At 43.4% G+C, this 16,251-nt stretch overlaps 1 protein-coding gene across 3 annotated transcripts in view; it reads right to left on the bottom strand.

Annotated features, from left to right (window-relative positions):
* Positions 1-16,251, bottom strand: part of BACH2 (BTB domain and CNC homolog 2) — a 185,861-nt gene that overhangs the window by 72,968 nt on the left and 96,642 nt on the right. For 2 of the 3 annotated variants that reach the window (XM_057432093.1, XM_057432094.1), the window contains exon 3: positions 7,802-7,952. The gene's annotated coding sequence lies outside the window, so the exon portion shown is untranslated. Of the gene's footprint in view, positions 1-4,364; positions 4,507-7,801; positions 7,953-16,251 lie in introns of all 3 variants that reach the window. The other variant, XM_057432095.1, reaches the window with a different exon arrangement.

Raw genomic sequence — 16,251 nt, 5'->3', positions numbered from 1 at the left:
AGCAAGCCACAGGCACAAGCCAGCAGTAAACTGCTGTGTCTGGCTCTGCTCCCATTGTTAGGCTGCATCGCATCCCCAGTCATCTCCTGTTATCCCCTGGCTGCATGGGCAGGGATCGCCGCTGCCTGGGATCTGCTGCCGCTGTCTCAGAGGACCTCCTGCTACATCACAGGGAGCAGCAACAGGCAAGGCGGCTGCTTAAAAGCCTCCAGGAACCGAAAGCCATAGAAGAGAGTTTATAACAACTGTAAAAGTGCCTGTGTGCAGCTTGTTTGCTGTGGGAAAGTTAAAAATAAAACAAGCTGGGGTTTCCTGAAGTAGCAGATCTTCTGCGATACAACCCAACAGGTTGTTAGAGCTCTTCAGATGAAAATCTCAACAGCATTTGCTTCGGTTGCTTATGCTAATCCTAATTTAGTGTCACTTGAAGGACTGTTCCCTTTAGAGTATGTCCAGAAAACACAATTCCACAGACTCCACAGAGCAGCTCTGGTTAGAAGAATCAAAAAGAGATCTGTCTACCTCTTCAAGAGGAAGGTAAACACCTTAAAAACCTCATCACCATACAAGGGAAAAAATGAAGAGCCCAGCAGCAAGTACTGATAGTTGAACAACATGTCCTATGTGCCATCACTAAAAATAGCCGTGTGGCGATACTCCTGGAAAAGACCAGTATGTCTCATCCAGCTGGAAAGCGTGGCAGCCCTGAGCAGCGCGCGAGTGCCATCGCCGCATGACGCACTCTCTCCTGCCATTATCTTCAAAGCCATCAGATTTGAACTCATCTGCATTGGGTGCAGGAGCAGAAAGAAGGGGGGGGGGGACAGGGACAAGAGAGAAGACATGAGAGAAAAAACCCACATCTGTACTAAAAAGGGAAAATTCCACAGAAAAAATAACAAGCACTTTTGTTGCTTGTCAGCAACTGCTCACCTTCAGGACCGAGACATCCAGGCGATTATAACAGATGTAATACGCTGCAGCAACCACTGCTGTGGAAAGTAATTATTGCTAAAGTTTTACCTATTCCCACCTGAAACATTTAAAACCCTGACTACTGCATTAGCTTTCTTGCCTTTCGTACTTTATGTCAAGGCACGGAGCCAGTCCAAAGCATGCACACAGATATAAAAGCAGAAATGAATGTTTCAGCAAGACAAAAGTAAGGCAGCAACAACAAGCACCAAGGTCTCCTAAGAAGAGGGGGAGGGTTACATCATGCTAATTTAAAGGGATTTCATATTGCATAATAAAAGCCTCACCACCAACAGCATGGCTATTCCATGGAACAAGCACGTGTGCCTCTAAGGGACCCAGCACCCCACATCCTCTGTGCCACACAGCATTACTCAGAGCAAAAACCTATTGTATTACGCAGCCCGATTATTGTATTACGCAGCCCAATTCTCAAGACCAACATCTCTGCTACCCTGTCAAGCCTGGAAAACCTGGGAAGGTCATGAGGCAACAAGAAAGCGGTGAAGCTCGAGCTGGCATGCAGCAGAAAGCAAGTTTTCAGCCTGTACCTTTGGTTCTGCAGCTCTTGGAGAGATGCTTTCTCTACTCATCCATTGCAAGAATGACATAAAACCGAGACGCTTGACATGCACCGGCACACTCATTCTCTGGAAATGCCACAGCTACTTAATGAGTGAAGCTGGGACAGCACCAAACCTGACACCATGAAGTCACAAATTTCCCTGCGTATGCTGACATCTCTTTAATGGTTCTTTGGCCACAAGCTGAGGTACCAATTAATGTGGCCCGAACAGATTTAGTAGCTCAGGATATTGCAACTAATTTATCAGATTCCTAACCAGACTCCTAAATTTACATTTCCTAGGTAAATACCTGGAAAAGCTACTGAGGCACCATATTTCACTACCGTCACGCTGAAAACCAAATCCAAAGGTTTTTATGTGTCAGTATTTAACCCTGAGAACTTGTTTCTTGCTTCTCAACAGATACGTATAGATTTCCTTTTTCTCCTTCTTTGCCAGAAGATGAAGCTCTGGATCAACAGTTCAAGTTACACCAATAAAGTTTTGAAAGGCTGATTTTAAAGATCTTTCAGCCCTCTCCAAAGCTGCTTTTTCCAGAGAGCAGAACAATCCTGCTTCCAAAATTCTTTCATCACTACCTCTTACTTATGCACTGAGCATAGATCCTTTTTCATTTTTTTTAAATAAGTTGATGAATTAACCCAGCTAGACCACACTGCAAACAAACTCTGCCTCTCCTTTCAACACAGACCCATTCACAAGCATTTAAGTCTAAGACTCACCAGACAGCTGAAGTTGCAGGCAAGCCAGTCATCAGAGCTAAGAGAAGGATTATGCTTGCCCTACAAATTCTGAAGCATCTGAATCTTATTTTTAGTTGTACACAAAGGGCAATAAATGGAAAATCTTATTGTAACCACCACTTTTTCATGGCCACCCACACTTCCAACACCTACAGCAAAAGTATATAAATGCAAAAAACCCAGAACTCATGGCTCATCTGAAAAAGGGACGCAAACTGGCTAATTGCTGCTACTTTTTTTCCAGTTTGCATTTAGAGTGCCATTATATTTTGTTAAACATCAGGGTCAGCTATTCGCATACCTACTGTCTGAGCTCCTGCTGGATTTTCATAGAGTTGTAGAATAGTTAGGGTTGGAAAGGACCTTACGATCATCTAGTTCCAACCCCCCTGCTGTGGACAGGGACACCTCACACTAGACCATGCCACCCAAGGCTCTGTTTTCATACATTTAATCAGTTGTTTTCTCTGAGTTACCTGGTAGAGTCCTTCTCTTAAGTTCACTGACCACTGGCCAGTTTTCAAATGATGAAATGGAGGAGATGCCTCTCCCTAACTCTCAGTTTCTCCCCCCACTTCCCAAACCTACCGAGGTACAAGGAGTTAATGCTTCACTTACCTGTGAGAAATTATGCTGAATACTCTACCCAGAAACTGGCAATTGAAAAAAAATCCCTTTACACTCATAACAGTAGGAGAACTTCAAACAAATTGCTGTCAAGGATGATTTCATTGTGTTTAAATGTACTTCACTTCAAGCCGCTTTGCAAATTACTCTTTAATTTTATACCCCAAACCTTCCAGGTCTACTATGACGCCAGTTTACTCTCGTCTGTCCTGTGCTCAATTCTTTCCACCTACCAAAAGTAACACAAGCATGAGCCTAATTATCTTCAGAAAAAAACCTGCAGAAATCTAATTCAGTTAGCTGAGTAAAGAAGAAATAAAGAAAAAAGGTCTATCTTAAGACCAGATTCAACAAGCTTACAGGTGATGCCATGTCTGGGGATGGAGAAAGGAAAGGGAACAATATCATGTCATTAACTACCTTGCTGCCTCTGAAAGCGCAAGTCATTATAGCCAGAAAAGCATCCACTCCAACACTTTTACTTCTCAACTCTTTGCAAATCATAACAGGAAACACATCCCTCAAGCTAGCCAACAATACTTAACAAAATAATCTAAGACAAAGGGCCAGCTCTGGAAAAATGTACTTTTACCTGCCCTTGCTCATTAACTGCGTGCTAAACCCATTGCCTTCCCATTGCCTTCCCACAGCCCGTGGCCAGCCCAGTGTGGAGCAGGCTGCTCTCCCCATACGCCGCTGAAATCAGCGTGTGCTTCTCTGGTGAGGATTTAGGTCATAGGACCCATGTGTTGAATGCTGCAGAATGTGGGCACCTAAGTAATATGAAAATAAATGGGTCATACACCACTGAGCTAACAACCACACCATCCCCAGGCCAAGCACTGAATGACTGTGCAGGGCTCTGCCAGTGGGAGAGGACAGGTTGAACCAGCAGTGAAAACAAAACTGATGTGGTGAGACAGTTTACTTTTCACTGGTCTGGGTGACAGAGAAAGTTGATCTCGCCATCATCATCTCTCAGTCTTTTTTGTAAAAAGAAAAAAGAAAACACAAAGCAACATGCAGGGGCAGGTAAGCTGCCCCATGGAGACAGGCCAGCCTCTCCCCGCTCCTCGGTAAGGGGAAGTGCCACCAGCCCTATGTGGTGGGAGAGCTGTGACTCAGTGCCCTGGGTTGACACATGCAGTGTCACCTGCCACAGGGAAAAATAAAACTCCTTGCTGCAACACGGCGGCCACGTGGGAAACACCGAGTCAACAGATCAACGACACCGCCTGCCCACGCAGCCTGGCGCACCGCTGGGGTGAGCAAACAAACCAACCTGTGGTCAGTGCCAGCAAAACAGTTTGTTTCATACGGTGTGCTACATCACCATAAACACCACTGTCCTCCTCCGCTGTACCAGCTAAACACAGCCAAACACAAGTGGGATGCTCCTCCTGGCCGCATGGCCCCGGATCACCATGCATACCTGGATGGGGATGCCTCCGGCACGGGGCTCTTGGTCAGAACTATCCAGAGAGGGACTTCAGCTCACCACCCACCCCACGTGTGCACATGCAGACGCTGCATGTGAAGCTACACCAGCACTTTTCAGACCAGACTGATTATATCTGTCAAGACATATATATGTATTTTAATTATATACTTACATGTATGTCTATTATATATAGATATATTTTATTTATACACACGCATACATATGTATATATAAATAAAACCCCATGTTTAATCAACAGAAATATTTGCAGCAAACACCTACCAAAAGCTGTGCCTGGCGGCTACCCAGGCTTGGGGTACAGCCTGCCTTGTGAGTACAGAGGGTGCCCAGGAGCACCTGCTCACACCAAGGGACCAACGTAGTGCTGGCAGGGGTCAATGGCAGGGGGCAGCATGAGTAACCAGATCAATTAGCAGCAAAGAAGATTTCCCTTATATTGTAGGAAAATGCTTGTTGGCATTTGTGAGCACTATGCCCAGGACAGGATGCCATGGGAGGTCGTGAAGCTCCCCAGGGTGGGAGAAGCATGAGATGGTGCATGATGTGCAGAGCCCCAATATGCCAGTACCATAGAATGGGTCAGAACATGCCTTCTCCACTATAAAAACAGCACTCCATCAGGAAAATGTGCCAGAAACATCATGAAATCCAGACATGGCTATATCTTGCATCAAAATCCAGGAGGTTAAAACCATCATGTCCTCAGGTATGGCTATGGCTTTTGGGAACTGGGTTTGGTACTGAGTGTTAGGAGTGTTTGGTAAGTCAGTGTTCAAAGGGATGTGACTTTGCCTCCAAAAATCCAATTTCCTTCTTAATTCAGCCAAGTTACCTGACCTTTCAGTGCAGATTTTTAAGATACGTTTTTCCCAGGCTGTGGTAGGCGGGTGACAGACATTTAATCACCAGAATCTGCATCATAAAATTTTACATTATTTACATCTGCCTACAGATGGCTGTAGGACAGGCTTCAAGAAATCTGTTCTAAAATTTCTGAAGCATTCTGAAGAGCTCATACCTAGCAAATAGGAAATTTGTGTGCAGGCGTTCCTGTGGTTTGGATTACCCTTTTTTGTTCTATCTGAACAAAGCATTTGAACGGCTGAATTCTGACCACTGGACAAGCAGCACAAATCAGGACAGTTTATTAGAGGCAGAATGCTGTTGATGGGATGTTATTTTTGCTGCTTTTAAAGGAAAACACACAGGGGTAAAACAAAGGGAGAAATGTGAGCAGGGTGTGGAAATTGCCAGGAATCACCACCCGTCTCTGCTGGGATGCCAGCAGCCCTGCCCCAGCATCTGCCACAGCCATGTCCCCAGTGCCTGAGCAAAGCCCCATCCATACTCTGCCATGAGCAACTGTTCAGGATAACAAACTGTGGGATGCTCAGCAAAAAGCATAGCTTTTCCCTAATTCCTGTACTCCCTCATTATCATACACATGGTCTAACCTGCCCAGGATTAATTCCCAGGGGACCTGGAGAAATGTTTTTTATCTCAGCACATGCACCATAACAGGGTTTTGCAATCTGCTCTGTTAGAATAAGGAAGACCCCTTTGCTTTGAATTTAAACATCAAATATGTATTATTTTTATGGACATCATATTAATCAGTATACTTAGTTTTATAAAAGCTAAGCAATAAATGGAAGGAGACCAGGGGAAGGTGTACTTGTTTAGGAAATACACTGCACCCTGGAAAAAGTAAGGAGGATATGGCTGTTACAGCTGGGTCTGCCTGGTGCAACTGCTCTTTCTGACAGGGCTAATGAACAAGAGAAAGTTCACTTCTTTCTATGGGAATTGCTATAGCAAGGTAATTGTTACAAGCAGAGTTTGTATCAAAACAAGCCAGCCAGTGGGAAGCACTCAGAAATTAAGCAAGCAATCATCAGCTTGCCCTGGCATCTACTTCTGCCAGCACGGATCTGCATTCACAATGAGCACAACCCTGGCCAACAACCTAACAGGTGATGCATGTGTTTCCTAGAAGACAGAACACACATCATCTTTTAAAAGTCTGACATATCTTGAGCACAAGACTACAGTTAAAAAAAAGTAAGGAAAACATGTATTTCATGACAGTTTCTATACCCTGGTTTTCAAGTTTATTTGGCCCTCAGACCTATTTTACTGTTGGAAATGGAGACTTCTGATTATTTGCAGCTCAAGAAGTACCAAGACAAACTTCCTATGCACTTCTTGGAATGAGAGGGTTTTTTCTATTTATGTCCATTCAGTTTCTGGCTGTTTTTTTTCAAGACCTCAGAAAGATTCCATTTCCTAAGGTATTTCCTCTGAAAGGGTTTTTAATAGTGAATTTACAGGATGCCTAATGATAAGCTTTTCAAGTATCATGAGAAAAGCCTGCAAAAATTTATGAATAAAGGTTCCAAACCTCATGGGAATGGTGCTAAGTAGGACTAATGAACAATGTGTTGCTTCTGCCTGCCTAGCTGTTAACAACTCTTATTTTCAAGTTTTCCTCTCTTAAGACAAGTGCTAGAAACAAGTTTCAAAACAGACCCAAAACTGTCCTGTAGTCAGATGATTCCTGCTATTGCAGGTTTGATTAATAATTGCACCACATATTGTGAAGCTCACAATGAAATGGCAACATCCTCACTTTTTTTGGAAAACAAAATCAAACCAACAACTTGTAAGGCCTATTTGACAGCAAATTCCATGACAACCCACCCTTTCTCCATGCCTTACTACCTTCACTATAATTTTTCCTGATACTAATTGCACAAGAAAATAGTTTCCCCTCTCTAAAAAATGCACGGCTTTCTCCACCCTCCTACAGCCAGGTGGAGCAGATAATTCCACATGGGGGGCACTGGAGGTGGCAAAGAAGATACTACTGATGCTTAAAGGGCCTTTTGGGGCAGCAGGCTGAAAGGAGAAGCAGCAAGAGGGCTCCTTCAGGGGAAGTATTCTGGAAACCCCAAAGAAGGAGGATATGGGTTCTATGATGAGAAAAACACTGGGATGCCAGCAGTCCTGCCGAGCAAACGGCGGCCTCCAAACTCAAGCAGAGCACAGTGTTTTTGACACATCACACCGTGGTAAGTGTACACACGCTCACCCAGTTGTGGAGAAAAACAAAGTGTAGTTGGGGGGGTGGGGTGAAGAAATCTATTTTAAGTACTTCTTGCTATGGTTTACTATGGTAGCAGAACACTTAGAAAAGCCTTCAAAATGACAATCACCATCTTGGTTAAAAAAGCAAGTAACTATTTCAATAACAATTTATTCACCACCTGATGTTTCATGCTGAATTACAGCTTTTACAGTATTTTTCTAAAGTATGATGTTTACTGCCTCCACCTTGCCACCCCAAGACCCTTTTTTTTTTCTTTTCTTTTTTCTTTAAATGGAAAGGAATTTGAATCATGACTTACATGTAACTTTTCTAGGTTCTGTGCTGGCTAAAGTGTTCTCACGATGCAGGGAACAGGATCAGTGGAAAGTAAGAGGCTGCAGCAATCCATTAAGATGTGGCCTTCCAAAGCTTTGTAGGGCAATGCTCTGGCAACTCAAGTCGGTAGCAACCTAAAATAAAATAAAGGTAGGCATTAAAAAATTCAAGCACTGGATCGTCAGGAAATTTTTCTTTTTCCCTTCCCTTTCCTTTTTCCTTTCCTCTTTCCTTTCTTTTTTCCTCTTTCCTTTTTCCTTTCCTTTCCTCTTTCCTTTCCTCTTTCCTTTCCTCTCCTTTCCTTTCCTCTTTCCTTTCTTTTCCTTTCCTCTTTTTTCTTTTCTTTTTTCTTCTTTTCTTTTCTTTTTCTTTTCTTTTCTTTTCTTTTCTTTTCTTTTCTTTTCTTTTCTTTTCTTTTCTTTTCTTTTCTTTTCTTTTTTCTTTTCTCTTTTCTTTTTTCTTTTCTTTTTCCTTTCCTTTCCTTTTCTTATTTCCTTCTATTTGGGAGCTGCTTTTTTTTTTTTTTCAAACAACAGAAGGTCTTTACGTCAGATATGACAATTACATTATGCCCATTATATACCTCCTCTTACATTTAAGCTGTAGACACCTTACAACAAAGACTCTTTTCCTCGCATTCATACAGCACCCAGACCTCTGAGAGGTCTCTGAGAACACTTACGGGAAAACTAACACTTCTGTGATTATTCTACTAGATCATACCACAGGTATGTGCATACTTATGAACATATACTAGGAAATTCTTTATGATGAGAGTGGTGAGACACTGGCACATGCTGCCCAGAGAAGCTGTGGCTGCCCTATCCCTGTCAGCGTTCAAGGCCAGGCTGGATGGGGCTTTGAGCAACCTGGTCTAGTGACCAGGTTAAAAGCTAGATCAGCTTTTAAGCTCAACCCAAACCATTCTGTGGTTCTACGAAACTGCACATCACTCCAGAAACGTGTTCCAACAAAACCAGCAAAATGATCAAACAGACTTTAAGTAACAACACTGGCTTTTGTCAATGCCTTGTTTTGATTTCAGTTAGGAATTTAAGTCAAGAAGACCAAATTTGTTCCTTTGTTTCCACTTTATTCTGGGGAGCTTCAGAGAGGAAACACCATCAGCATAGTTCCATACCCCCAGGTCAATGAAATGTGCATATTATTCCTCCACCCATCCTAAAGCAAAGCTGCCTGTCATGCCAATCTTCATAAAAGAAAACTGGCGAGGGAAGAAAACGTTAAGTTTGCTGTGTGCGCCCACAGCAAATTCATGGTGCTGCCACTGCCATGCAAGGGGTTTGGGGCTCAGTCCCTGGAAGGGAGACACTCTGGGACAGGGAGGGCTGGAAGAAGGTGACACCCCTCCCAGCACCCAAGTCCCAGCATCCCTACACAGCCCAGATCCCACCCAATGACCAGTCCCAGCTGACTTGAAAAGGCATCCCCCTATCTGTCAGTGAAGCAGTCACACTCTGAAGTGGTTGGGGAGGAAGGTGGGAAGGAAATACCTGTGGAAGGCGAAGTAATTACTTTTAAGCTACAAGGGTTTTCAAGTTGGAGTTTTCAAGTTGCCAGTGCCCAACACTTTACTGTTTTCCTGGAGAAAAGAAACACCTGAATGCTTAACTGCTATTTACTTGAATAAAGTTGTGATTGGGAGTGGAAAGGAATATATTTTCTTTTGAACAGAAGGGGACAGCAGTAGTACAAACAATGGCATTTATCTACCTTCCCAGGGTTATTGCAAGGCCTGCGTTTGCAGAATGACCACCACCTAGGTAAAGCTACATAAAAAGGAGGGTTGACGGGAAGTTAAAAATCCTACTACTATTTTTCTGAAATTTGCAAAATGAACTCTTCAGTAAAAACTTCTGGCTTCTCAAGAAATGTCTACTGACTCCATAAAAAGGTCAAAAAATAAATCAGAGCAGAGCAAATTGAAGAGGTTTGATTGCTGTTTTTTGTAAGCATGCTTATATGTTGGATGTTTTCTGGGGACTGATGCTACACCACTTTACTCCAAGCCTTCTAGAAAACTGGATCACTTATGAGAAGCAGATTATTTCTTCTGGATGGCACTCTCCTAGATGATTTACTAACAGATGCTCTAAATACTGCTACATTTAAGGATTACCTATATGGGTACTTGAAAAGAATCATGAGGCAATGCCAGGAACACAATGCTTGTGTGCAGTCAGTTTATGTAATTTCCCCCAACGGGGCATAATATTCATTGACATACTGTTAAGAGGACTGAATATTTATGGTCACAAATATACATTATCAAGATTGCCTATAAAACTAAAAATATAAACTCCAAATCTGTTCAGTCATAAATCATTGGTAGAGCAAAAATAACTGTTGCTTACTCAACAGCAAAAGGAATAAAACCAGAGAAGGCTGTGTGCTTTCAAGGACAAGTCAGTTTTCCGAGCTAAAGGTGCACTTGCCACACCGTATCAGAAGGAAAGGAGAATAAACAGAAGTGGAGAACAGGGAAACAAGAAAAGAAGCGGGGGCGGGGGAAGACTTTCAGTGCCTTGTTTTTCTGAGAAGGTGTGATTGATGTTCACTGCTGCAGAAATCATGAGGCTACATCCCAAACATTTCATTCCCTTCTGCAAATGTCTCACTCCGTGTATCACCCCATGTTCCCTAGATACTATTGCCCTACACAGGATGATCCAGCCAGCATCAGGTTTTACACATGATCTAAAACATGAAAGCAGGAATCTCTCTGCCCAGGGGTCAGCTTAGGGTAGAATGAAACCCAACTCCCCTGCCTATGCTCAACACGGGAGCTTCTTCATGCTCTCCATTCAATAAAAGAATTTTCTTTCTGAAACAGGCAAATTGTTAAAAGCAAAACTGTTGCTGCAGCTGGAAACTTACAAGGAATACATGAAAACTGAAGTTATACGAAAGGAAGAGACAACAATGCATCTACTGAAGAGGAGTTTCATCATTTTAACATGCTGACCAGCCACATTTACAGCATGGGAAGAGCTGGATCCTCTCAAAGGCTTGCTTACATGAAGATCTCTGCTCTCAGCACAGACCTCCATAGGTACGCAGTTACACGATCTGAGAAGCGACAAAATCACTGTTCTACGCCAACTTGAAGACCCAGTTCCTGCAGTCATGGGGGGTGCCAGGAAATCTTATCTTTATTTTAAAAAGCATTTGCCTTCACAGCTGCAGAGAAAGCTAAAGAAATAACAATACTTCAAAACAGACATTGTGTTTTAAAAAACTCACATTGTTTAACGACTTCTGTACATTTTTTGAATCAGGTTGCCTTTTTCCCCTTTGTGAGGGCTTCCAGTACTGCATGGTGGCTCAAGGTAGCACTGAAGAATGCAAATGTAGACACACCAGACATCACAACTGGCAGAAGGAAGCATGATGTGTAAAAGGTATGTACTTCACAAAAACACCTTCCAGCTTGGATTTATGTTAAACAGAGAGTATGTTTCAAAGAGAGCTTTGTTGCTAATGCAAAATAACAAGAGGTTTGATGTTTAAGAGGAGGAAAGCTGGTAAGTTCTTCAGTTTGCAGTGAACAAACCAATAAAAATGATGAGAAGAGCACAATGAACACACCTGGCTATTACTCCAATTCACAGGAAATATATTTTCAGATGCATTAAATCATGCAATCATGCTCAAGAAAACCACAGAAGTTGGGTGGGCAATGAGGGAGGCAAGCAACAAGTACACAGGGGGGTTTGAAAACACACTAATGTTCACAAAGGGTCCATAAAATCAGGGTAAGTAAAATGAACACACAGGACAAAATGAGTCGGTGAGCTTCTCACAGATGTGGACTGGAGAAAAAGTATGTAAGGAAAGCTGTGCACCCGTGAGCAGGGAGAAGTGAGCACTGATGTGCAAACAGAGCTGGTGTTTTCTGAAGCAACACCTCACTTGGTGGTGTGCAATGCTTCTTACACAAATGTGCAGTGTCGTTAGTCCCAGTGAAGTCAAGGATACCAGTCTGCTACATGCAATACCATCACAGGTTAGCAAATGTGTTTTCTTTACATTTTGTGTGCTTTTGGGTGAAGGTGAAGAATATTTCTTTCTGGTTGAAACAGCTTCATTGGAACACTTATAGCTTGCAACTGCTTGAAGGATCGCCTGAGGCTGAGAAGGCATTTGCAGTGCTCTTGACACCTAGTGCAGGATCTCTCCCTGAAATCTCTAAATTAGACCCAGGATGTTATTGATACGTATGTCAGAAAAGATACATGGCCTGCTTCACTATTAGTGCATTTAATTTCCTCCTAATAACCTGCTCGGTTTTTCCAAAGAACTCGTCCATAACTTCTCTTAAGCTCACGTGCACCATTTGGCCAGAAGCAGCCAAAACCATGAGTCTGAAGGGCACAGCAGCTTCTTCCCCAGTGCCCAGAAGTGGGATATAGAAGACCACCACAACCAGGAAGGTGTGGCTCAGATGCAGGGAGGTACCCACCCAGGACCATAAGGCCTGGCCCTATGGTAAGTCCCTATCTGGGTGACTTGTGTCAACAAACAGTGGAGATGAGAATAGGCCATTTCTTCAGATAATCAGGAATCAGTCTGTCTAGAAACCATGACCGAAGTCATCAGGAGAAGCAGCAGGATAACTGCTGCTGACTGACTGAAGGGGAAGGCAGCTGCTGCCTCCCTGTGATGATCAGGGAAGCACTCCAGGGTCTGCAACTGGATTTTCCCCAGCTACACTTAAGAGCACTAACTGGGCTTAAATGGAAAACCTGCAGAGCTGCTGAGGCATAGGCATGGGTGGAATTTTCCACCCCCTCTTGTCTTCTGGTTGAAGTCAACTCTGTGACACATCAACCATGCTGGGCTAGGAGAAGTGGGAGACTGTAGCTCAAGAACATCATCACAGGAACTTGCAAATCTCTTCACGTAAAATCTGAATGACTTTATCATTGGAATATACTTCACTGAAAATCAAGATAAAATAGTTTATCTTGGTGGTATGACTCATGAAAGAATGGTTCAGTGTAAAAGGAACGTTATCAAATGACACGAGTGTGCCCCACGCAGTAAAACCAATACAAAGCAAAGTCACAGCCTAATACTTTGTGTCAGATCTGACGAAAATTCAGATATCTGGCTTATTTCTCCTTAAGGACTGGAAATTTTGATTAATACACATACAAACTGGAGAACATAAGATGGTTCAGGGATGAGGATGAAACTGCTGTTCCGGAGCCTGGCATCTCAGATGACAATACTGGACAACCAGCACTAGGTCTCTTGGGTAAGGACACTTCCCACGGCAGCACACAATGATGCAGCTCACTGGGTTCAGGCTCCTGGACTCCTGCCCAACACATGTAAACCACAGGAATGCATGTATGCCCTGCTGAAAGGATGTTCCCGCTTTGAACGATTATCACAGTCAGAGTTTTACTGCTGATTTCTTTTTAAAAATGCAAATCAAGAGAACAGTTAACACAGAATGAAAGAACGGGCCACAGTCAACCACAAAAACTTTCCATAAGGTTCAGCATGTGGGAAACAGATAAGTAAATGCTGCGAAAGATGAACAATATTTAAGTATTAACACAAATGTTTGTTTTGGGAAGGTTTATCTGGCATCTCTACCGGTTTTCCTCCAAGCTCTAATACAAAAATAACTATGTCTAACTGCAACTGGGAGAGATGGCAGCAGCTCAACATTGCTCCCTTTTTTTCTATGTACTCAGGAAAAAACCCTGACATTTTATAGCATCAGACAAACTAATTTTCAGGTGATTTCAGATCAGGGTGAAGTTAGTGATGCATATGCAAGTTCAGAAAGTTGAGTCAATGGTCTCATTTTCATCAGCCTGTGAAATAAGGACATAAGCAAGCAACACAGAACAGGTATTATCCTTTAGCTCATATAAATGATGTATGCAACAGTTGCACATTGACTATGAAGAGGGAGCCCATCGATGGAGGTACGCGTCTACCACAAGCCTGCACAAGCTGTGGTGGGCCTGAGAGTTGGCCAATGCTGCATCTCATGTGCAGGAGCTGCCTCTGAGCTTCTCCGTCTTCACCCTCACGCCAAGCAGGAGAAAGGTGAAAGACCTAAAAATGCTTTGTGTGTTATCTTCACTGACTGTGACAAACGGGAGAAAGGCAGAATCATGATGGGAAAGAGCTTCAAAAATATGCTCCCTGTTGGGTGAACTCAAGTCTGTTCAACAAGAAAAGCCAGAGAGGCCATGCACAATAATGCTGAGAAAAAGGAAATGGTACTTCACTTTAGCCAAAGTCATAAATCTTACCAGAGAGCCTCTAACGGCAAAACGTCAAGCAGGGGAATTTTTATACACAGATAATTAGTTGAGCTGATATTGGGTTTACTGCGCTGTGTAGCACCTTCTCAACCTGCAAAACACCACACAAGGCTCTGGCTGCCTTGCTGTCCCTGCCTTCACTGGGAGGCATGTGGCTGACACTGCCAGAAAACCTCACTAAAAAAAGGTGGAGATGGGTATTTCTGCCCCACAGAAATCTCGTTGAGATGAACACAGAAAGATTTTTTTGATGGGAAAATGTGCCACCTTTATCAAATCGCTCCCCCTCTGCTACAGGGGATATGAACCAACAGGACACCTCCCACCATTAGCACCCTTGTCTCATGGAGTACAGACACCATGCATAGATCCTGCAGAGCAGGCAGTTCAGTCAGGGAAAAAGGCTGACCCACCAAAGCAGAGAAAGAAAATGTGGTTGAGGAAATTCACCAGCGAAGGCAGCTGCGGAGCAGGACTAAAGTCAACAGGGTGTTCCCACCACCTGCGCTGTGAACAAGGCAGCCCATCCGCCAGCGCTCATTCCTCGACATCTTGCTCTGTTTCGGAGCACAGCCAGCTACTTCCACTAGCTACAGACGTGAGCAAAGACTGTGCCGCATCTAATAATCAGACCACAGTTCCAGTCACACAAAAGCCACTTTTTGGTTTCTAGATGAGACGGTATCCAGGGCACATATGCTGCAGCGCAGTGGGCACATTAGGTGCCGGCAAGCACCCCCGATGCCACCTTAGAAGGGACTGATTTGGTCTAGAGGAGAAGGTCTGGAAGCCTTCATCCCCAAAAGATGCCTGAATTAGAGAATGACCCAGACAGGACAGCAGCTTGCTGTTCTATGACTGGCCGAGAGATGCCTCAGTGAGCAAGGAGAGCCCATCCCATTTGCACTGTGGGGATTTACATACCTGTCAGACTGTCTTGGCGCTCCTAACTACTTTCTGCCCACCTTCTGTTCTTGTTTTCATCCCCAACCCAATGCAAAGGCAGATACACTGTATTACTCAGCTGCACTCCTCTGTTGCTCCAGAAGAGCTGGAAGCGGGTTAAGGTTATGGGGCGGATGAGCTCCACCACCCCATCAAGCTTCATCTGCACAGGGTTAAACAGCAGCTCCCTTGTCCAAGGCTCAGTTATCTTACTACCATATGTTAAACTGAATGACCAATCTGTATTTACTGCACCAAACTACAATTATGGGAGGTTATTTTCAATCATTCAGCCTAATGGTATGCAGCTGTCACAGAAATCTTTGAACACATCACTGGCTCTCTTTGAGCTGATTAACCAGATAAGGAACTGTAGCCAAAGACATGAAAAGATGGGTCCAAATTTCAAGCTCTCAGCTGAGCAAAGAATTTAATTCAAAGGACTGTACAAAATGGGGTGTGTGTGCTTCACAACACAAATGAAGGTTTTGTTTACTACTGATATAAACAGGTGAAAAACCTTCTGTTGCTCAGTTTAAAAATCAATGCACACCAGCCTCAAAAGTGGTGCTGATGACTATTACAGCTGCCACAGCAATTTGTGTGGATGCCAGTATCTGCGCCGTTTTTTCCTCTGAATTGGAACTGAGGGAGAACCCGCCAATTAACTTTACACTGAAGAAACCTTGTGATGCTGAAGAGCTCCAAACCACAGCCCCTTTGCCCAAACTGCTTCTGTTCAGTGCTTTTCGTTGGATAGCACAGTGTTTGGGTTTTTCAATTCAAGACAGCTCTGTGTATTTGCTTTTATTTCTAGCATAATGTTTACTATTCCAATCAGAACATTCTGTAATCTTGTCTAGATGTTTTACTATTAATTGCTGCACCCCGCACCCCACCCTTAATAATTATCCTCAGGAGAGGTAAACATTTCAACATGACTTACTTTAGTTAAAGCCATGAATATGCATTATTTATTTATTTAGGTAAACAGTAATTAAGAAAAATCACCCAAACTGTCTTATCTTTCAAACAAGCACTACTCCACCACATTTGCCATGGGAATTGTAAGTCCCTTAAACACATATATTACTTTGTACGCCTCCAGGGTGACTTACATTTGTGGGCCTCAGATCATGTAGCAGCTGCCAGGAAAGCAATCCCTACATTGTCCAAG

Source organism: Pezoporus wallicus, unplaced genomic scaffold (genome assembly GCF_028554395.1).
Source record: "Pezoporus wallicus isolate ANWC-B61680 ecotype Strahan unplaced genomic scaffold, APGP_CSIRO_Pwel_v1 contig_4847, whole genome shotgun sequence".
NCBI classification, from domain to species: Eukaryota; Metazoa; Chordata; class Aves; order Psittaciformes; family Psittacidae; genus Pezoporus; species Pezoporus wallicus.
This window is presented reverse-complemented; position numbering and strand designations above follow the sequence as displayed.